This window comes from Motacilla alba, chromosome 7, assembly GCF_015832195.1.
Source record: "Motacilla alba alba isolate MOTALB_02 chromosome 7, Motacilla_alba_V1.0_pri, whole genome shotgun sequence".
NCBI classification, from domain to species: Eukaryota; Metazoa; Chordata; class Aves; order Passeriformes; family Motacillidae; genus Motacilla; species Motacilla alba.
The window spans coordinates 2,936,840-2,959,351 of record NC_052022.1 but is presented as its reverse complement, the minus strand read 5'-3'; positions in this window follow the sequence as shown (position 1 = coordinate 2,959,351).

Here is a 22,512-nt window from a genome sequence, read left to right as displayed (position 1 = left end):
CTCTTTCATTAATAACGTGGCTCCAGTTTGAAAATAACCCTTTTACTCTTGTGTGAACGTATACATGGAGCCCATAAACAGTTTCTAATTAGTCACACGTGGATTCAAATGCAGACTTGTACGCCATAAACCAACACTGAAGTGTATAAGAAACTGTCAGTCAGACCAAAAGTCAATCCAAAATCAACCCATTTGCAGAGCTGAGATGCTGTCACAGTCAGTTAGCCCAAAATGTTTAAAACAGCGACCAAACTTTTATTCTAATTGAGCATGAGTTGAAAGGCTGCACACTTTGATGTCTCTGCTTTTATCATTTGTATATAGCTAAAAACAGCAGGGTGAGGGGGATTTTTTTTAGTTTCTCTTAGAAATCGGAGACATTACTTCTTATTGAAAATATACAGGTAGGTCAGGCTGTATTTGTGGAGCCAACGTATGGTTTTCAATCATGCGTGTAATCACTTACAGCACCACTCCTCAAAAGTGCAATTAGTGGAGTTTCTCATTGCTATTTAACCTTTTCTTCCTGTCCATTGTCGACCAAATCATTAAAAAAAAAAAATCTTTTGAATATTATCTGCAATGAGATCCTGCATCTCCTCAGGAAGCCCAAGGACTCGGGCAGCACTCTCATTTTTCAATCCTTTCATTCTGCAGGAGGGGAGAGGGCAGCAGAGCCTGTCTGCAGGAAGTGTATTTGAGCAGATGCCTGCGATCTGAGAACATGTTCACAGAACACTCGAGAGGCAGCAATGAAAAGTCCAGGTCTAATCTCATTATAGCAACACTCATTTACAGCGAGGGAAACATACAAAAAGTGCCAGGTGGGTAGGGAAGCAAAGGAGGCTCTCTCTGAGCTTCAGGCACAGCACAAACACACCCAGTCCAGGGTGTCCTGGACCACCCCTCCTCTTTTTAATGAGACATAAAAACCTTCTTGCAAGAAAAAAAGTGAACAGCGGAACTTCCACACCTCCAGTTTCACTGGGATCACAAAAAAGAACCCCAAAACTCATATTAACTTTAAGAGTCGCCACAATGTTCCCAGAATCCAGCACCTGCTGACAGTCTGTGCTTGTGCTCTGAGTTCCAGAAGTGAAGCTTAATGTTGGAATTTTCAAGGCTGCAACTCAAATCCTTTCTAGAAGAAGGACATTGAGAGGCTGGAGTGTGTCCAGGGAAGGGAACAGAGCTGAGGAAGGGTTGGGAGCACCAGGAGCTGCTGGGAAAGGGGCTCAGCCTGGAGAAAAGGAGGCTCAGGGGGGACCTTCTGGCTCTGCACAACTCCCTGACAGGAGGGGACAGCCAGGTGAGCTCAGGCTCTGCTCCCAGGGAACAGGGACACGACAAGAGGAATTGGCCTCAAGCTGTGCCACGGGAGCTTAAATGGGATACAGGAAAAATTTATTGACTGCAAGGGTGGTCAGGCACTGGAACAGGTGGCCTATGGCAGTGGTGGAGTCCCTGTTCCTAGAGGGCATAAAAAGCCCTGTGGATGTGGCACCTGGGGACATTGATGAGTGCTGGGGGAATGGCTGGACTCCATGATCTCAGAGGTTTAACCTGACCAATTCTAGGATTTCTGGTGCCCCAGGACGACTGAGGCTGTTCATCCCCGTGTGCACACCTGGCTTTGCTCCTCTGCCAGTAGCCAGTGAGCTCTGTCAAAAGCTCTGCCAGCACCAGTGTGTGCATGGAAAAGAGGGGAGGCAGAGAGACACATCCTTTTCACAATATCCGTGGCCAACTGGCTTTAAACATCAGAAATACCAGCAGCAGGACAGATCCACTGGCTAAGCAGCCACATCCCTGATGACCTGGCTCCTCCTGCACTTTCCCCAGCACTGACTGGCCTGCTGTAACGTCATATCCCTGGTCATGGGGTTGGAAATGCTGTTCTTGAGGACAACCACCTTCCTCCAATCTCTACAAAAGTTCTCACTCCCAAAAAATCCTCTCCATTCATACAGTTCAGCACTAGTTCAAATCCTCTCTTTCTCCTGAGACAGGAATTTATTGCAAGCTGAAGAAATCAGCTTCAGCACAGTTCTGGTGACTGAAAGGAGAAATTTAAGAGGGGACCTCAAGGCAGCTATTCCTGGGCTTGGAGTTGTAACCTCCCATGCTAAGGCCTGCACAGGTTTTGTGCCAAAACTCACAGGGGTGTATTTGTAACCAAATCTAACCCAGGCTGACAGAAAACAAAAGTTTACCCGGCGCCACAAAAGGAAATAACAACTGGAGACTCCAGGGGAGGAAGTGGTGCACAGACTGTCCTGAAGTCCCTGCAGAAGGCGCTTGACAGTGCAACAGCATCTCCTGACAGAAATTGCCATAAAGTTGCTGTGACCTGAGGGTCATCACTGAGACCAAGAAACCATTATGTGAGGGACTGTATGAAAACATGCTAAGGCACAAACTCCAGTATGCAGAAACCAGATGGGAAAGGATTATGAGAAAATTATGACTTGCATTTTCCAGATGAAGAACAAAAGAAAAGCAGACCTATTGTGTTCACACCTTTTTTTTTTTTTTTTTCCTGTAAGGAGTAGCAAAACTTCACTGCTTCCAGCAAGAGATAAAGCAATCTTTGGTGGTTTGTCCAAGCACACCCCAAAAACCTTCAGCAAACCTGAGAACTCTGCACAGCTAGAGGTCCATTCATAACACCATCCTAATTCCCACAGAGTGTCAGCCAAAAGGTGATTAGGGAGAGTCTCCTCCAACATTTCTCACAATGAAACTATGCCCAGTGTATTCCCTCCAGAAACACCATGCCAAGGCTTCTCCACGCTGAGGGTGCCAGATATACCAGGCTTGGTGGCAGTGGGGAAGGCAGTCTTTTCTTACCACTCAGCTTTGGTCTGAAATCAAGGAAAGGCTGCAGGATCTGTGGGAACAGGATATCTAGCAGCGATTGCAGCCATTATTTCCCCTCTTTTATAGTGCTACCTTTTAAACTACGCTTGAGATCTTTGTTGCTGTCTCGTACCCTGTGGCACCGGCCTGGCGTGATGAGACTCCGGCGAGATGCAGCACATAAAAGCATCCACTGTAAGTGTGACAAATCGCAATGACAAGGTTGGGTTGGAGGTAACTTGTGAATGATCTGGTGAATTGAAAACGCCTGCGTGCTCTGCCTAGGAGCGGTGGTGGAAGGAGAATATGGGCAGTGCCAGTTGCGTGCTCCAGGCAGGAGCCTTGCTGAGAACACAGGAGAAACACACCATACCTTATTAACACGCCCAGCTTCTCAACGAGCTCTCCGCAAAACAAATATACAGCATCAGCAATCAACCATATTATTATTAATAATGCGGTTCAAACGTGTGGAGGAGGTGGATTTGGTACGAATCCAGCATTTGAATGATGTAGTTTGAAAATGAAAAGCTCTGCTTAGGTGCCCAGAGAACACAGGCGTTGCTGTAAAAACCCAACACGCGGCATACAAAGGCGTGCAACTAACTAAAACCCAGCTCAAGTCATGAATAAAAACAATGCCATAATTCTTTGCACTCTAGAGCATCTTTCAGAAGTCATTCTGCATGCATTCCCTGGTAAATACAACATCCTTGCAAGACAGATGAGGAACAGTACCCTGGTTTTCAGGATGGGAAACAGAGTCAAAAATAATCCCACACCCCAATATCGCTGGAGGATTATTGATGAGGGCACATGATGTGGCATTTTAGCGTGGCCTTCGGGGTAAGGATCTCTTCAATTCCTCCAGGAAGATGAAAACCAAAGCCCCTTTCCCTTCCCTGAGCCATCAAAATGGTGATGCAGTGCACCATAAACTCTTTCTCCCTTTATTTTCCTTTCCTTTTGTCACCTCCTCTTATGCGTGTCATTTTCTTTATCTGCATAAAACCTACATGGGCAAAACTGGGTAGTATCTGTGATTAAACACACCTCAGTTCAAATGGGAACTTAAATTTATCATCATAAAGCTCCTGGTGACATGGCATGATCAATACTTACAGATGCACAGAAAAGAAACCACACTTTTTTTCTGTTGCAGTTAATTCCCTGAGAACAGTCAAAAATCCAGGTTTAAACCAAAACACTGACACAATGCTTCAGTGTTTTCCCCCAGAATGCAAAAAAAATGGCAGTTTATAAAACAGAATTTACATGTCTCTACTGTCACAGGTTACATAGATCATGCGGCATGCTCAGGACCTGATTTTAACTTAAAGCACCCAGTAATACCTGAGATATTTTCAACAAAAACCCAAGTGTAAAAATGAGCAATTCACTTCCAGACAAGAATATCAACTGGGACATCCATCATCCCAAAACCCTCTTTCTCACAACTCTGCTTTTCTCTTGATAAGCCTCTCCTGGAGCACAACTGAAGTACTGGAACTCCAGGGAAGGTCTGGTATTTAACAACGATCTAAGACCATGGAGGTGTGCGTTATATTTTCCCAAAGTTGTCCAACACCTTTACATTCCCTCCACCCAACAACCAACAGGCCAATATCCTCCTTTAACACTTAAATGCTGCTGCTTTCCCTCAACTTAGCCATTACTGGGGGATTTAAATGACTTCCAGACATAATTTTAATATTAACTTGCGTTAATATTGAGGCCTCCACATACTTTTACCCCTAATCTTTTTCCATTCTGCTGCTGATAATCTCAGCCCAATACAGGATATACCTCTCTGCTTGGGAAAAATGGTGTTTCATTAACTCTGTTCAGGATTTTGTATGCAATCTATGAGATATAATTTTACCTGTGTTCAACACTGTTTAAAAACAGTTTCTAAGAATATTCATAAAAAATAAGTAATATGTAGATAGAGTCCATGCCCTCAAAAACACCATCTATTAAAAATAGAATTCTTTTTTTACCTTGACCTGAACAAAGAGAAATTCTATATTCTAATAGAAACTAGAGAATAAGAAAGACTGCTGGATAGTGATTAAATCAGCAAAGAAACACCTTGAAGCTCTTTATTTTGTTGAATCACTCAGTGGTTTAGTCCCTCCCATGGGAGCACAGGCTCTTATATTTATATTTTTACATCATTTTTGTGGGCACAAGAAGTACAGAACCAAAATGTAAACACCACTCTGTGTTTTATAAGTATTTTAAATATGTGTGTTATGGGACAGATACCTTTTATCCTTCATTCAAAAAATTTTGCCTTATTAACTGCTGTAAAACCAAGAGAAATTTTTTGTCTCCTTTTTGTTATGATAACCCACGATACCCCATCCCTGTTGATTAATGATGGCGACCATTGGCACTGATTGCCATCTAGAATATATTTTCTCTATTAAAAAAATTTGTCTGATACTTTACTAGGAACATTTTTCAGAAGTCATACTCCCCTATCCTAAATTTTCAAGAACTCTGTCAGGCAGAAAGGGAGAGGAAAATATGCTTCCCCCTCCTCACTTCTCATAGAGCTGATGAGAAGAAAAATATTCCCAGTTTTGCTGTAGATTTGTCACACATCTCTAATCATTCCTGCTAAATGTGGCTACCAGCTTCAGTGACAGTTTTGTTGGGAGGAAATCACAAGCCCTTAAAAATAAAAAATAATAAAAGTGTGCACGCATTTTATTAAGTTTCCTTTAGAAGACTGCTATCATTGCTGCAAATTCCTCTGCATCAGAGAAGGGGGAACACTGAGGGAATCATGGCAGGGAGGAGGATGTGAGGCACAAAGGAGTGGGAGTGAATTTCCTTGTCCTTGCTGGAAGAGTGGTGGGAATTCTAAACTGAAACATCTACAACAGGCACAGTGCTCTCTTTGACCTAACTAGGATATTCCAGAGCAGGATAGCAACCAGCTGCAAACAAAACTAATTAATTCAGGAAAGTTATAGAGCCTCACTCTGCATTGCTTTAGGAAGCACAACTGGATTTGTGTTGGGCCTTAGAACTCACCCCATCCCACCCCTGCCATGCCCAGGGACAGCTCCCACTATCCCAGGCTGCTCCAACCTGGCCTTGGGCACTGCCAGGGATCCAGGGGCAGCCACAGCTTCTCTGGGAATTCCAGCCCAGCCAGGAATTCCCAGTTCCCAATCTCCCATCCATCCCTGCCCTCTGGCAGTGGGTGCCATTCCCTGGCTCCAGTCCCTCCAGCCCTTGTCCCAATCCCTCTCCAGCTCTCCTGGAGCCCCTTCAGGCCCTGCCAGGAGCTCTAAGGTCTCCCTGGATTCTTCTCTTCTCCATAGCTGAGTTCTCAACTCCAACAGTTGATCTGTTCTGGACAAATCCCTTTATTCTGACTATGGCACCATTATCTCCCACCAGAAGCGGACACCACGACTGCTATTGGGCAAAACTGAGAAGAAATGAAGATTCCACATGATTTTCCAGCAGCTCCTTGAATCTAATGCATTTTCCTTTAAACAGGCTGAACACCCCAGCTCTCCCAGACTACCTCCAGAGCAGAGGGGCTCCGGCCCTCAGAGCATCTCTGGACAAGCGAGGGCAGCTCCAAACCAGCATTTTTGAGCTGTTTTTTATTTCTTTTATTAATCATCTGAAAGAGGAAGAGCTTTGCAAGGGGGAAGCTCCGAAATTGCCATTTCAAGTGTTTTGTTTTGTTTTCAAAGCATATTTGAATTAGGACAAAAGGAAGAGGAGGAGAGCCTAAGAAGTGCTTTCAAGTAAAAAACAGACAGACAACCAGGAGGGCAGAATTTTGGGGGAAGATTTCTGTTACATCCTGTGCGTCCAGTCTCCAGGCAGAGCTGGGGGGAACGAGCCAAAATGCTGAACTCTATCAATGCCATTCTGGCTTCTGAATGAATGTGACAGTGAGAGACTGTGGGAAGCAACTTAACACAAATGGAAAATTTGCAAGTGAAGAACTATAATAATCGTCTCCCATAACAGCCAGATCAGGTTGTGAGGAGGTTTTTTCTTTGCTTGTTTTGTTGTGGGGTTTTCTTTTCCTTCCCCCACTCTTAGTGCAGTTTAGCTGGCACATTTTGTTCAGGGTACTTCTGAGAATGACTAACAATTTGCTGCTACTGATAAATAAGTTGGGTCACAGCACAGAAAAAAAAAAAACCACCAAGAATCTCAGTGAGCTCCACTTATACACACAGAAAATAATTCAGGTACAGAAAACACATTTTTAATTATTTCCACATCCACAGCTGCTGCAAATCAGAAGTTTTCTGTTGAATTCTGTGCAGTGCAGTAATTGCCCAGCTGGGGATAGCAGCTCTTTCCCACCCCAGGCATGTGCCTCTGTACAAGCTCTACCACAGGCCTTCCCCATCTTGATTTAAGGGGGAAAAAACCCAGAGTTCAACCACCCCAGCACAGTATCATGAAAAAAATCAGTTAAAATTGTATGAATACACCACAGGTTCTGGATTTACCCTGCTGCAGCAGCCCAGGTGCATCTCCTGCACCAGAGCCTATAGAAGCTGACCCCACTTTCAGGAAACTGCCACAGAAAAAAAGCTGAAAATTTTCAAGTTCATATTTTAATCTGACTTGTCACTAGAAAATTACACTGCCAAAACCTTTCCAAATTCCAGCAGCACAGCCCTGTACCCCCTTCCCCAGCCAAAGCTCAACAACACAAATTCTTGACATCCCACACACAATTTAGGGGACTCAGATTATTCCCCTTGGTTGCACCCAACAGTTTTGCAGGTTGATCTCTTCCAGAACAATTTCTTTATTCTGGCACTAGCACTATTATCTTCCACCATAAGCGCACACAGCTACTTGTACTTGGCAAAAAAATAAAATAAAATTTAAAAAAATCAGGATTTCAAATGGTTTTCCAGCAGCCACTTGAATTAAATGCATTTTCCCATTAAACAATTAGTAGGAACTAGTGCTGATACATATACATTCCAAAGCCATCAGATACTACATAAATTCATGCTGATATTTGACTCATCATTACATATCCCTTTTGTACTATTTAGGAAAACCAGATTAGATGTACATTACCATACTCGCTGACATTTGGGTAGTTTACTGCATGAAAATGAGAAAAGAAGTCTAGAGTAGCAGATTTTTCTTCCTTTTGTTTTTTGCAACTCAGAAACAATTTTGCTACAGAGACTCCTTTTCCTTCAGTTCGTACCCAAAGTCCTCTGTGTTTCATTTATACCACTGGTTTTGCATTTCCATGAATTACAGGAATAGCTACCATATCACTGCACTAGATTCAGCCAACAAATCATTGATATTTCAATTTCTTCAATGACAAAATCACGTCCACAAGAAATACATGAACCTTTAAAGAAACACATCACAGAGAAACCTCTGGAAAGCACCAACGAGCAGCCAGCCAAGTCTGCTGGGGCAAGGGGTGGTGGTGGAGAACAGAGAAGCCAGGCATTAACATGGAAATGGAAATAAAACTTCTAAAAATTCTCTCCAATGCTGCACAGAAAATGCTACAGCTCCAACAGCCACTTACCCAGCCAAAACCAAGCCTAAAAGCACGGAGCAGCACTCAGACACAAGAATCATTTCTAGCTTCCACACCCACTGTGAATTTCTTCTATTGAAAACACTTTCCAGTCTCATCACAATAAAACGTGAATTGAAAACCTTTTGGTCCACAAAAAAGAGATACTGGGTTAAAATCACCCTAAAACTCAGAACCACACCAAGCCTCAAATCTCTTCTCATTATTAACACCAGACAGGTTTAATCCAAATCCTCCAACACTGAGTCAAACAACACCGTGGACTCTGCACAAGGCACCAAAAATATCAAAGAGACAAAAACTGCATCACACCTACTTTGAGCTGTAGGTGATGGTCAGACACAGGAAGAGGAGGTGGTGGCTCTCCAGGATCACCCTCTGATGTGAAGGGAGCACACAGCAAACCCTCCTTCCATGGCGCCCAGGGTGATTTCACTGCAGGAAGCTCAGCCCAGCTGCTGCTCCTCAGCCATCACTCCCCCAGGTGAGCAGCATCAGCCTGACCCCACCCAGGAACTTCTACCTTTGATGACCTTAATTTCAAGCTCCAGGCTGCACCCACCACTTTTTCAATCCCATTAACAAATGTCCTTCAGGTGTGTCTCGGCCTTGAGAGGGCATTAATTACCCTCACTCCAACAAAATGCTTTTCCTCTAACAATAACCTGCTTCAAAGCCAGAATTATTTTATTTTGTTCTTTATTATCAAATAAACAAAACCAAAAGCTTTTCCTATGCATTGCTACCCTGACTCCTCATCTGTATAAAGCACAGCTGTTGAAGTGACTCCTCTCCCTGCATAACCCTGGACAGAGCTTTCTGCCACACACAGCCTGCAAGGACGTGGTAATCAATTTGAGATGGCCCCAAAAATGACCCACAGCTGCCTCTGCAGGAGCTCAGTTTCTCTGGTAACCCCAGAGAGGTGTGGGAGGTGAGGAGAGTGCTGCAGATCTATGCATTAAATGTATGTCTGCGAGTGTGGGGGTACAGCCTGCCCAGCAAATGAAGTGGCTGAAAGTGATGCTGTAAAGCTTGGACTGAGAGGAGTTTCCTCTGGGCACATCCCATGGGAATTACCCAAAGTGAGGAGGGAAAACAGAGTTTTACCCAGCAGGGAGGAAGCCTCTTCTCCTCATGGCTGGGGATCACACAGACTGCAGTCTCACCCGCTGCTTCTCTGTGCCGAATTCTCTTTCAACAGTTTCCACCCCAGCCCAACTCCTGGGTTCTTTACATTCTCCTACTTAAGTCCTGTGAACTTCTTCATGATGAAGAAATTTTTCTTTTGCAAAATGCACCAGTGCCATCCCCATACCTTCTATAAACATCACACTTTATAACATCTCCAGGGGTTAAAAATGTATTTTATTTCCCTTTGCCACCTACATCAAGTGCTGACTCACTGCCCAAATGACATTTTTGTGGAAACTCTCTAATAAAGGGCCTGCTAAATGTGAATAAGCACACAGTGACCTGCCAGTCCCCTTCTGGGGCATCCAGCAGCAGAGAAGTGTTTGACATCAGCCATCCCCCAGGCGTTTCTGCCCTTACAGACAATGGAAATTGTTTCCTGTATCCATTTTCTCTTGTGCCCCCCAATCTGCTGGGTGTTTTCCTGCAGTGCCTGCTGTGCTTCCCATATTCTTTCCCAGAGAAATGAGCCTATCACAGACCAGTTTTTAGCTCCTACCTTGCAGTAAAACCTTTTTAAGGATATTGGGGGAGGCTGAGCTTTCCCAGCTCCTTTTAAAGCTCTGCCCAGACCACCTCTGGCTGCAGGAGTCCAGCTTCCATCTCTGGATGGAGTTTTTCACACCTCTGCCTTTTCCCAGCACATGCTGTTGATGAATGCTGGAACTCTGGGACAAAGAACTCCTTCAAAAGTTAATTCGCAGATTCAAAATGTGTTGATACATTCAGGAAAACCAACCTTCTAATTTCCTCAGGTCCTGAGTTTTACTATCAAAAGCTTTCTAAAAAAGTTTTTTTTAATAAAATATTTATAACACCAAAGCCTCTTCTAAACACAGAATTTACCCAAGTCAAGCTTAATAAATTGATTTCCCCTTGAACTGGGCAAAATTGATGATTTTCAAACAAGCCTCCCATGACACACTTCTTTGAAATAAAAATGTGATTTTCCTGAGTCTCCATCCAGTGTCCCTGCTGTATCCCTGTCATCCTCTCCCAGGGATTGCCAAGCTGGAGCAGCTACCCCAGTATGTACAAACCACATTTCTGTCTTGGCCTCACCTGTGAGTGGAGTTCTCTCTGCTCCAAGAGCAGTTTGCACATCCCTCCCCCAGGATGTGATTCCCCTTCCTTAGCAAATATTAACCTTTTCAAAAGTTACTTCCAAATGTTCTGTTTGCTTTTTTTGTGTGTGATTTCGGCTGGTGTCAGTCTGGTACTTTTATGAGTCAGATCCCCATAACTGCAAGAGGCAATTAGCACAATCCATCCATAGCTTTGTTTTATTTTCATGCCTCAGATTAAAGACTTCTTTCTCATACATTCTCTTTTTTTTTTTCGTGGCATGCTCTATTCAAATCTCTGCAGCACAGTTTTATGGTTATCATCCAAACCAACTGAAAACAGCCCAGAAAGCAAAGTGGTTTAGAATTTATCCTCATAAATGGATTGGGCTTGGTTCACTTCCTTTTTCCTTACATTCCTTTATTCCAAGCAATGTTCAGTGGCCACTCTGAACCACTCACCTGGAACAGGTTTGCTGTTTGGTGATGCATCTCCCTCTGCCTTTGCCCACCAGAACCCCTTTTTCTTTTTTCATTCCTCTACAAACTTTCTGCAAGAGCACTTAAAATACGATTGCTAATATCACAATGGCATTCCAGAATAAGTTAAATGTTGCCTTAGTAAGTAGCTGGATAGAAGCAACAGGAAATAAACAAAATTATGCAAATGACTGCCATGAAAATTAGCCACATCTTTTAAAGTGGGGGATTGAATTGTATCTGTTTCTCCACACCAATAATTGCCATGATCCTGGGTGTACAATATTCAGGGGGGTGGTGCTTGGTGAATAAACTTCAGGACTGAGCATTTTTGGCTGAATCCAGGATGAAAGGGGTTTTTCCAGGGCAACAAGACCAATACTTGGAGCAAAACCCCACATGAATATGGCCAAGGGCGTGCACAGACAGGTGTCAGACACTGAGGGCTGGGTATTTTTTCCAACTGCTTTTTCAAAACTGTAGCCGAAAATCTTGGTTTTCATAAAATGCATTTGTAAATTAAAAGCACACAGCTTGAAGAACAATTATTGTTTGGTCCCAAACACTTTGAGTAATGAGGAACTGCTTCCTGAGCAGCTCCCCACTGTTCAGTAACTCAACAGTGGCTATTCCATGAGAAACCAGGATGCAGCCTCAGGTTTAGGTTTTCTATTTTTCAGACTTTGTGCAGCTTTAGTGTGCAGCTCTGAGCTTCACATTCAGCGCTGCTGAGCTCTGTGCACAGAGCAGGGAGACAAAACAATTCCTGCTCCAGCTGGGCACCAAGGACAAATGATCCAAAGCTCAGGCCAGGAGCACCAACAGCGTGGGCTGCAGAGAGAAAAACAAGCAGGGTGGGAGTGCCTGGGCTAAAGCTGGAACTGGACAATGAACTGCAAGGTGCAAATGGAGCAGAGCTGAGCCAAGGGAGAGACCGGGAGCGCTCGTGCATTTTGGGACCATTTGGGTTCCTCTTGGCTGCAGCCCTGGCTGGGCTCTTGTGCTGCCCAAGGTGGATCCATGGAGGAGATGCTTTGAATGAATCCCTGCTGTATTCTGTGACTCTGCCCAGCCTCTGCTCCAGGGCAGCCTGAACAAGGCACCACAGGGAAGAGAAGAAATCTTCCAAGAATTTCTGCCAGTCACTTGCTGATCATGGAGTCAAATGTTGACTGGTTAAATGGAATATTGGGAAGGAATTCCTGGCTGTGAGGGTAAGGAGGAGCTGGAACAGATTTCCCAGAGAAATCCCTGTGGCTGCCCCAGATCCCTGAAAGTGGCCAAGACCAGGCTGGACAGGGCTTGGAGCAGCCTGGGACAGTGGAAGGTGTCCCTGCCCATGGCAGGGGTGGCACTGGATGGACTTTAAGTTTCTGCCAACCCAAACCGTCTGTGATTATTTCATTCTTAAAGATAGAAAAGGAGGCATTGCAACACATCCATGCCAGTGTGTGCAGATGAAGTACAAACCCAGCAGCTCTCTGCCCGTGTCAAAGATTCCACGTGTGCTTTGGCAGATTAACTGTGAAAGCTCCTTGTCCCTCTGCCTATGATGAATTCCTTAGAATGCAGTTTGGGCTTTTTACTAAGAGGTGGAAGCAGCAGAGTTTGTCGTGGTATGTGTAAAACGAATTTATTTTAATGAATTTAACCTGAAATAGGTTATAATTTAAATCATTAACTGTGTTTTAACTGTGTTTTTCTTCTTCATCAGCAATTTCCTGCTAGTGCTAGTAGTACTTTAAATATAATACATATCTGTATATAATTTGATATAATATGTATTTATATTATAGAGATAACTCTATTACATACAATATATATTATGTATATCTAGATTTAAAATTAATATATAATAAATAGATATAATAAATAATATACTGCAATCATTAATCTCTATATAAAATATAGATATTATTGATTATAGTTAATATATTATATAAAATAGCTATGATATAGTATATAATATCTATACTATATATTTATATATAATTATATATTGTGTAATATAATTATATATTTATATATTGTTAATGTATAACCATTTATTATACAGTTATTAATGTTTATTATACATTTTTATATATTATTATAGCGATTATACATATTTCATGTATAGATATACTTCTACCTACACTCACATAAGTCTCTATCTCATACACACAAAATGTACATAAAACTGAGCACATCCCTGAATGTTTGCAGGAGGATTTTGTTTTCTCTGCCTGGAGTAAACCCCCCGCAAGCAGCTCAGGGCTGACCCAGGATATTTCCATTTCCAGTGCCACTAAGTGTGGAGGTGCCTGACCACCGTGTGCCTGTCGCTGGGGACAGCAGGTTCTTTCATCTCCTTAATGGACATTCCTCTCTGGCCTACCTGACTATAATCCTTTAAATTTTAATTCACTTTACATTTAGCCGAGTCATAAATACCATTTAGGTACCAATATTCTGCTTTATGCAATCCCTAAGGTGGTGCTTTTATTTTAATGAAGCCATTTGCAACTTAAGAGGAAAAAAAATATTCCATCTTTGATTGAATATATTTGTCAGTTTTATTCCCGACTGGCATTTTTATGTGAAAACTTGAATAAAACTAGGGGAGAGCTGCTTACCAACTGGGATAAAAGTTTCAGTCTGTTTTTGCCTTCAAAATTAGCTGAATAAATGGTCTTTGAAATTCATTTTGAAAACATCAAAGTTAACCTCGACCAGAATCAAAAATAAAATCCAGAATTAAATTACATTACAAATGAAAAATTTCCTTGGTTATTTAGTATTTTAGAAGAAATTACACAAGAGCAGATAACAGAACTTCTATTAAAAATGCTACTTGCAGTATTATAGAGAAGCAGTTACTTGCTGCACTTCCAAAATTATATGAGAAACCAAATATTTGAAGTGTTCAAACATTACTTGTTTTCTCAGGTATTTTATTGTGTTTGTGTTTATAAGTACCTGTCATTTCAGTGGAGGATGATGTGTGTTTAAGCAATCCTTTTTTTTTTTTTCCTTCATGTGCTGATACTGAAAATGAGGAGAACTGAGGTGAAATCACAGAACTGACAGCAAAGTTCCAAACAGGAATCTGCACAAGACCCTGGAGAGTCTCCCTGTAACAGAGCAAAAAGGATTTTATTCTATTTTCACTGTCACAGACCAAAATGAGACTGGAACAACCTGGGATTGTGGAAGGTATCCCTGCCCATGGCAGGGGTGGAACTGGATGAGCTTTAAGGTCCCTTCCAACCCAACCCAGCCTAGAATTCAATAATCACTTCCAATCATGTTTAGAATCATCCAGATTGCTGTTAAAAACTCTTCCAAAAAGAAATACTGCCCACAGAAATTCTGAACACTGCAAACATCAATAGAGAATATTAAATTCTGGTTTTCAGCTCCCTTAAAATCACAATAAATTGTTTCCCCCCACAACTCCTCACAGCACAGCAACTGAAAATGCTTTCCCAAAAAAGCTCTTGAAGAGTGTGCTGCCAGAAACACTCGTAAGGACGATTCCAGCTTTCGTTTTATCCTCATGAAATTTCACTGAGGCAGGTAAATGGCATTAAGGCTGGTTTATACATACTAAATTGCATCACGGATCCCAGAAGGCAGAGAGCTGCCTGGCTCCTGCTGAAATCAGTCTGAGTTAAGCATTTGGAAATACCACAAATACTTAATATCGTGCATAGAGCAGACCACAGATCTCCAGAAGTCAGGGAATGCTGCCTCCCTCGAGGTGAGCACCACCTTGGTGAGGAAGAGGTGCTCCAGAAAAAGTTAAGAAGTCCTACAGAGTTATTAACATCAGCAGTTGTCTAATCCTTACCAAAAAAATTCTGTTATCTGAGGGGAAAGAAACTTTTTAAACTATCTTAAGTCTGTTTTATGCAAGTTATTGCAATATAAAGATTTGGTTGAATGCTTATTGATTTTGATGAAATGGCTACTTTTTTTCCATTTATGTGGACACAGGTAATTACAGACCAACCTGGAAAGTGCCGATGCACCAATTTGTATCCCAACTAGCTGTACAGAGCAGATATTTTCATCATTACTGCCAAAAACCCTTCCTTGGATGTTTGAAAATTTAAAAATCTATCCAGCCTTTCAGTTTGATCTTGACCCACACCATCAGCCCCTCCTTCTCTTTGGGGAGGACGCAATGCTGGGAAAACTGAGCACCCTCTGCTCAGCCAAAAGGCTGAAAACGAGATTTCAATTGATATCAATTACCACGGTGCTGCAAAATCTGAGCTTGGAGAGGCTGGAATACCCTGCTCAGGCCCCACCAAGGCATTGTTATCCTGCTTCCTGGTGGAAAGGAACATTCATGTTCATCATCCCACTTCAGGAAACACCTAGGAAAGTCTTTTGGGCTCAGCAGCAAAAATATGATTCCGCCCAGACTACCACATTTAGTTTGATCTACAGCTCCTGAAGTCAGTGGGAAAAAATGCAATTAATGTCCAACTAATTGATGGATTGGGCCAGCACTCCAGTTTTCTGCACATTCAGATGTCTATTTTTTTGAACCCGGCCAAAAGATATTAGAAGTTTGGTTTTAATTAATTGAACGCTAATGAGTGGTGCCAAAATGCACAAGAATGAAATCCTCCTTCCAGCAGGGCTCCCTGTGGAGTGCCCATGTGGGCACCAAGGCTCCTGGTCAGACCCAGGGCTACCCATGCTGGAGCTGCTGTCTGTTCCAACATTTAAAGTGAGCACAAAAGTCTCCAGCAAAAGGGATTTAGGTCAGTATTTACATATTTGTCCAGTGACATTATGGGTGCTGTCAGCTAATGCAACAAATGCATTTGTTGTTTTGATTGTTTATGTTTTGGTTGCTTAGGGTTTTAGCTCTGTTTAGATTGTTGATATCTAGCAATGCATATACTTGGGAGAAGGGCAAAGGCAAGGTCAGCGCACTGACAGATTCCTTTCAGACCTTGCAGAGCTGCTGGATGCTCTTGAGGCAGTTCTTGCACCGACAGATGAGCTCAGGAACAGCTTCTCTCATCACCAGTGAGAGTCCAAGTTCTCATCAAGCAAATGCTGTCAGGCAGGGAGAGCAGACAGCAGGTTTTGTCTGGTGTGGGTCTTAAGTCTGACATATAACTAAGGCAGGAATAACAGACAGCCCTAGTGAAACTCTGAAATGTTCCTGCTTGTTCTTGTTCTTTTAATTTATTCAAAAATAAAAGTATTTATTAGAGTGGTTATTGGTGTTCTATACTGACTTTTCTCTTTTTTTTGGTTGCATGTTTTCCTAAGCTATAAACCAGTGTTATAAATCTGGTGGATTTCCTACGAAACAGGGACATCCTGCTCAGCAGCAAATCCCAAGATTTCCTAGAAGACACAAGCATTGTTAATTATTTCTATTTTATGGGTTAAATGAGACACAGCCAGGGTGACCTGACTTGCCTGAAACCCTCCCACCTGACAGGGGTCAGAGGCTGTCACCTCAGCACCAGGTCAACATTTCAGGCTGTGGGTCGGACTGTCCACATCCCTCAATTAACCACTACCCGATTTATTTATAATTTTATTGTTATAAGGGTAGATGGTGGAGTGTATAGGACTCTGGTCTAGCTTTAAATATCATTTTATTTTGACTGCACCACTTATTTGTGCTTAGGCCAGATTTAAGTTAAAAGCAGATCATACACGTCCATGCCACATATTGAAATGTCTCATTATTTTAAAAGAATAAAAAAATAAAATGTTCACCTGCAGTTAAAGCCCCAACAAATACTGTGTTTTCATTCACATGCAGGTTTGTTAAATACACCAACAAACATCCTGAGAATACAATATTCCCAAAACATCCCAGGGCCATATCTCATCCCTGCAACTTCAATTCCCTCCTGGCAATCAGGACTGAGTTAAGGACAGCAGGGTTTTGCTTTTTATGCATTTATAAATGTTCACACAAGTGAACACGGACCAGGGTGGGTTTTGTCAAGGACAAATAAATATTTTGAAATCTGATCTAGCAGTGAGTGCAACCAGCAAGACCTGAAACCACTGTTGGACCTGTGGCCACCCTGGCCACCTCTTGATTTATACAATTTTATAACATTGGTTTTCTCAAACTTTTCTATGTTATTTTATTCCAATCTGTCCCTTTTATTGTATTGATTTGTAATCATTCTCTTTACTGCTGTTACAGATTTTAAACTCTTCTGGACTCAGATGTTGTTTTCTGCTGTCTGCAACTTGTTTTAACCCAAGATTTTAGTCCAAGTTTTAACCCAAGATTTTAGTCCAAGTAGTATTCCTCTCATAGCTCAGCACTCCATAGTGGCAGAGTTTAAGAAGTAAATTTCATTATCTTTCCCAATCACAGACCATCACAGCACTCGCCCTCCAGGTTCCCATATACTGCAGCCAAGAATTTAAGTTAGAAGGAAACATTTTAGGCCCCCTGTCCCACAAAACCCCTGTGTGCCAAGTGGGATGTCAATAATTATTAGGAAAACCCACACAACAATCTACAAGAGAAAACCCTTGTACTGTGAGATGCTGAGACTCTCCAAGAGAGATGAAGGAGGTTCCACAGAAAATAACCTAAAAAGAAAGTCATATTTTTACCTGTTCACTCTTTAAAAAGACATTTTCATCCTCCAAATTAAAAATATTTCTGTCCCGCAACAAGCAAATAAGCACCAGAATGTTTCTTCTACCCTTCCCAGAGCAATGCTGTCCATAATTAGTACAAAAATTGGTGTATTTGGCAATTTCAGTGCTAGAATAAGTATTTCCTGAAGGGTGTCAGGTTGAGGTTGGGCTATTTATGACTCTTCATAATAAAGTGAGACACACAAAGCTGAAGTCATCCCCAAAATCTGCTTTATCTGTCCCCCACAAAATTAACAGGGTGTCTGAGGGCATTGTGACATGTGTCACATCACACACTGCTTCTACAGAAAGAAAGAAAATGTTGGAGAAATCCGCACTCAGAAACTGATCACTTCAAACTTTAACCAATATCTTAATTTCTGCCCCCACCACCCTTCCTCTGACATGAGACCCTGTGCTACAGGAAATGTGAAATCCAAAAAGGAGCCAAGAACTTCATGTGGATCTGTCTAAAAGTTGACAAACACTGATTTTGTGGAGATCATGCACTCAAGAGCTGGCATTAACTTTCTCTGCTTGATTTTCACCCATTACCAGACCAGCTGATGGCCCATCCCTCATCATTCCCACCAAAGGCAGGGAGCTGCAGACATCCACACTAATCTGACTCTGGCTTTATTTAAGATTTCAAAGCAACCAGAGCACAGGCAAATGTATAGGCCAAGAGCTGAGACACAAAATTTACCACAGACTAAAAAACTCCTATCTGCTCTGCCTCATCTGCATGGTCTTGGGCCACCTCAAAAAAGGATAAACCAAGTGAGATAGACAGAGAATGAAAAAGATAGAGAGAGAAAGAGAGAAAGAGAGAGAAAGACAGAAAGGAAGAGAGAAAGAGAGAGAAAGACAGAGAGGAAGAGAGAAAGAGAGAGAAAGACAGAGAGGAAGAGAGAAAGAGAAACAGAGAGGAAGAGAGAGAGAGAAAGAGAGAGAGAAAGAGAGAGAGAAAGAGAGAGAGAAAGAGAGAGAGAAAGAGAGAGAGAAAGAGAGAGAGAAAGAGAGAGAGAAAGAGAGAGAGAAAGAGAGAGAGAAAGAGAGAAAATATTTCTCTTTTTTATTTATCTCTTTCTCTCTCTCTCTTTCCTCTTTCTTATAATATGTTCTACCTTCCCATTGCCACAGGCCATGAGGGTGCACCAAATTGGTTTCTGGGGCTCATCTGATGTCTGTTAATTTGTCAAGCCACAGTAACTCACTCCCACAGCCAAACCCCAAGCAAGAGTCAACCATGGCTAAAGATGTTAATGTGCTGTTATCAAGCACAAGAAAATGTCACAGAACTCTTTCTGTTGTGGTGGTTGGTCCAGCTGGGGATTTGGCCACAATCCAGAGTTGCATCTCAACACCAATGGCAGTGATTTTCCCCCAGGAATCCCAACATCCAGGATCTTCTGCCTCAGACAAGTGCACTGACTGATCACTCACAATTACTGCTTTGAGCTGCAGCCTGCAGTCCATGGGAGGGCTCTGCACACAGCATTTCCCTCCAGCCCTGTCCACATAAGTTAGAGACGTGCTGTGACCTTTTGTGTTTATTTTTCCCCCAGAAAAAAACCCACAAATCTCTATTATTTTTTCCTTTCTGATTTAACTTGAGGTTCACTCTGAGATGGGGGTTCTCTTTTTTAATTTTACTCTACATTTCACAGAATATTACTGCTTACATACTTAACTAAAGTTGCTATTCATAATTCAGGCTGGGATGAATTTTTCCATCCCCATAATTTGTTTGTTTGTTTTGTTAAAGCCCATACCACACCTTACAGCTCTGAGCTTCACCTCATTATTTCTAAATACACTCCTTAATTGACTGAGATAACACAAATAATTTTCTTATTGATAGAGAACCTTGTGTGCAGCCACAGGAGGAAGGCAGGTCAGGATCTCTCCTGCCTGCTGAAGGAGTGTAAGTGCCAAAAACAGCTCAAAACATGCTGTGCCCTGACACTGGGGCCCAGCTGGACACGGACCAGGAAAGGATGACCACAGCCCACAGTCCTGGGCTCATCCCACAGCCAGGGAAGGAGGGAAGGGGGATTCTGCCTCTCTGCCCTGCTCAGGTGAGACCCCACCTGCAGAGCTGCCTCAGGCCTGGGGGAACCTGGAGCTGCTGGAGAGAGCCCAGAGGTGGAATTCAGAGATGGGCAGAGGGATGGAGCAGCTCTGCTGGGAAAAAAGGGCTGGGAAAGCTGGGATGGTTCAGCCTGGGAAAGAGAAGCTTGGGGTGACCTCAGTGTGGCTTTCCAGGACATGAAAGGAGCCTGAAAGAGAGGTGGGGAGAGACAATTTACAAGGAGCTGGAGGGACAGGACAAAGGGGAATGGCTTCAAACTGACAGCAGATAGATATTAGGTTAGGTATTAGGAAAAATTCTTGCCTGTGAGGCTCTGTACAGGGTGCCCAGAGCAGCTGTGGCTGCCCCTGGGTGCCTGGAAGTGCCCAAGGCCAGGCTGGATGGGATCTGATTAACCTGGGATAGGGGAAAGCGTCCCTGCCCATGGCAGAGGACGTGAAATGGTCTCTCTGGTCCCTTCTTACTGAGGCTGTTCTGTGATTATGTGATTCTTTAAAAAAGCATGAATTTATTCAGCTCAATTTATTCTACTCCCAGTCCTCTCCAACTGCTGACTGAGGAAATAAAGACATTATGGGAGTGGGATAGTGGGGTGGACTCTGCAAACCAGCCCAGGCAGGTCCTGGTTTAACTTCTGGTTTCACTTCAACTTTTGACAGCACAGTGGAGATGTCACAGAGCTGTGCAGGTCTGTAAGAACAATTTACAGCAAGAGCATCCCATGTTTTTTTCCTTGACACACCACATAATACCCAGCTACTGAGCCCCAGATCAGCCAAAGCAACAGTTACCTCCAGCAGTTTCAGTGAATACCTGTGAGAGGATTAACAGGGCCATTAGTGGCAGTAATGATTATCTACTCCGTGTCATGAGGTGTGACAAAAAACTAAGGTGCAAAATTAAGCTCTTTACTAACTGAAGGGGATTTTTGGCTTAGGTGGTTAAGCAAGAATAGAGGATAGACTCTGCTTCACCTTACAAAATAAATATTAAAGATCAGTAAGACACAGTGCAAGACATTTAACAGGGCCTGGTTGGCCAAGAGAGATGTGAAACAAAAGCTGCTTTATAATAGCAAACAAATAACATGAATGTTTTGAACCTGATGAAAAGGTTGCAGATTAGATATCCCTGAACGCTATGAAATATCACAGTCACTGGATCTCTTGGTGTAAAATCAGCCACTCTGGTTTAGGGTAACGATGTGTAAGTTTATTTTATTTCTATTTGGCAGTTTCAGCTGTAGCCCAGCAGATGAAAGGCTCGCATTGGGGTTTTTGGAGGGTGACAGGATGGAAAACAACTATTCTGCCATGTCCTCATCCAAGCACCCAGCCCGTGCCCTTAGCCTGGAGTAGCAGTGGGTCCAACTGCTCTTGGCATTTCCTTTGGAAAGGACACTTTTAGTCAACTCTGATCAATTTTGGACCAAATGTGATTCTCAGTAACCTGACTGCTATGCTGGGTTGGGGAAAAAAGCACAACAAAGATTTCTCCCAGTCTTCTCAACAGCACTGGAGGCTCTTCTGCTCCCAGGGTGTTGTGCTGGAGCTCCTTTGCTGCAAGATGTTCCCTGTCAAGAAAAGCTCTTCTGGGAAGAAATTATTTTCTGGATTTAAAGCTGTGTGGGTCCAAAGCAATCCTCCATCTGAGCCAGCACATGAAGGCAAGTTTTAATTCATCCATTGATGGCAAGAGTGACTTCTGCACAACCACACTGCCACTGAAGAGCAGCAAGAACTACTTCTAGCTAAAAAAAAAATTATGTGAACAAAATCTAAATTGATATATAATCTAAATCTAGCTTTAAAATTAGATAAATGGTGTAATAAAACTATATTCCTACCTAGATGGTCAAGTTTTCATGGATTCAGCCAGTGAATGCCCATAATCCCTGACAAAGGAGTCACAAAACATGACTTGGAGCTTAAAGTTTGTGAGCTTGGTGCAACTGCTCCTGCGATGTTTGGATTAAATTGGCCACAGCATCAAGGCTGGAATTTCTGTTCCTGACCATGGAGATTTCCCTTGGAAAAAACAAAATTGACTTCTAAATATGCATCTCTGAATGCGTCACTGGGAACATGGCAAGTATCAAAAAAAGTTTAACTTTGTGCTTTCTTCACACTTTGATTCTTTTTTTTTAAAATAAATATACAAATAAACCTAAATATTGTTGTCTTTTTGTCCAACTATTCCAATTAATTTGCATTTTAAGGCTAGAGCAGAACTCTTAAAATACAGACACTTTCAGCCACCTTCACCAGATGGATCTATCAGTTGCCTTACATTCTTTGGGTTTGATATCTTCTCTCAGGGGTTCCCCCAATTTCCCCAAAACTGCACAACTACTCCTGATTTTTGTCTCAAATGGTCTTAAATGTTAAGTTCCCCTGTTTATGTGCAACAACTCCTAATGGCTTCAACTCTACCACTGCCTGAAGAAAGGTTAAAATGTAGTGCTCTTTAGCAATAACACTGAGACTGTAAATCTTCACCTTTAAAAATCCTGCCCCAGACTGGACAAAATTCCCTGTTAATTCCTTTGTGTTAATTAAGAGGAATAAACAGTGCTGCTTCCCAAGATTCCCAGTGCTCAGGTCAGTGTCCAACATCAGGAT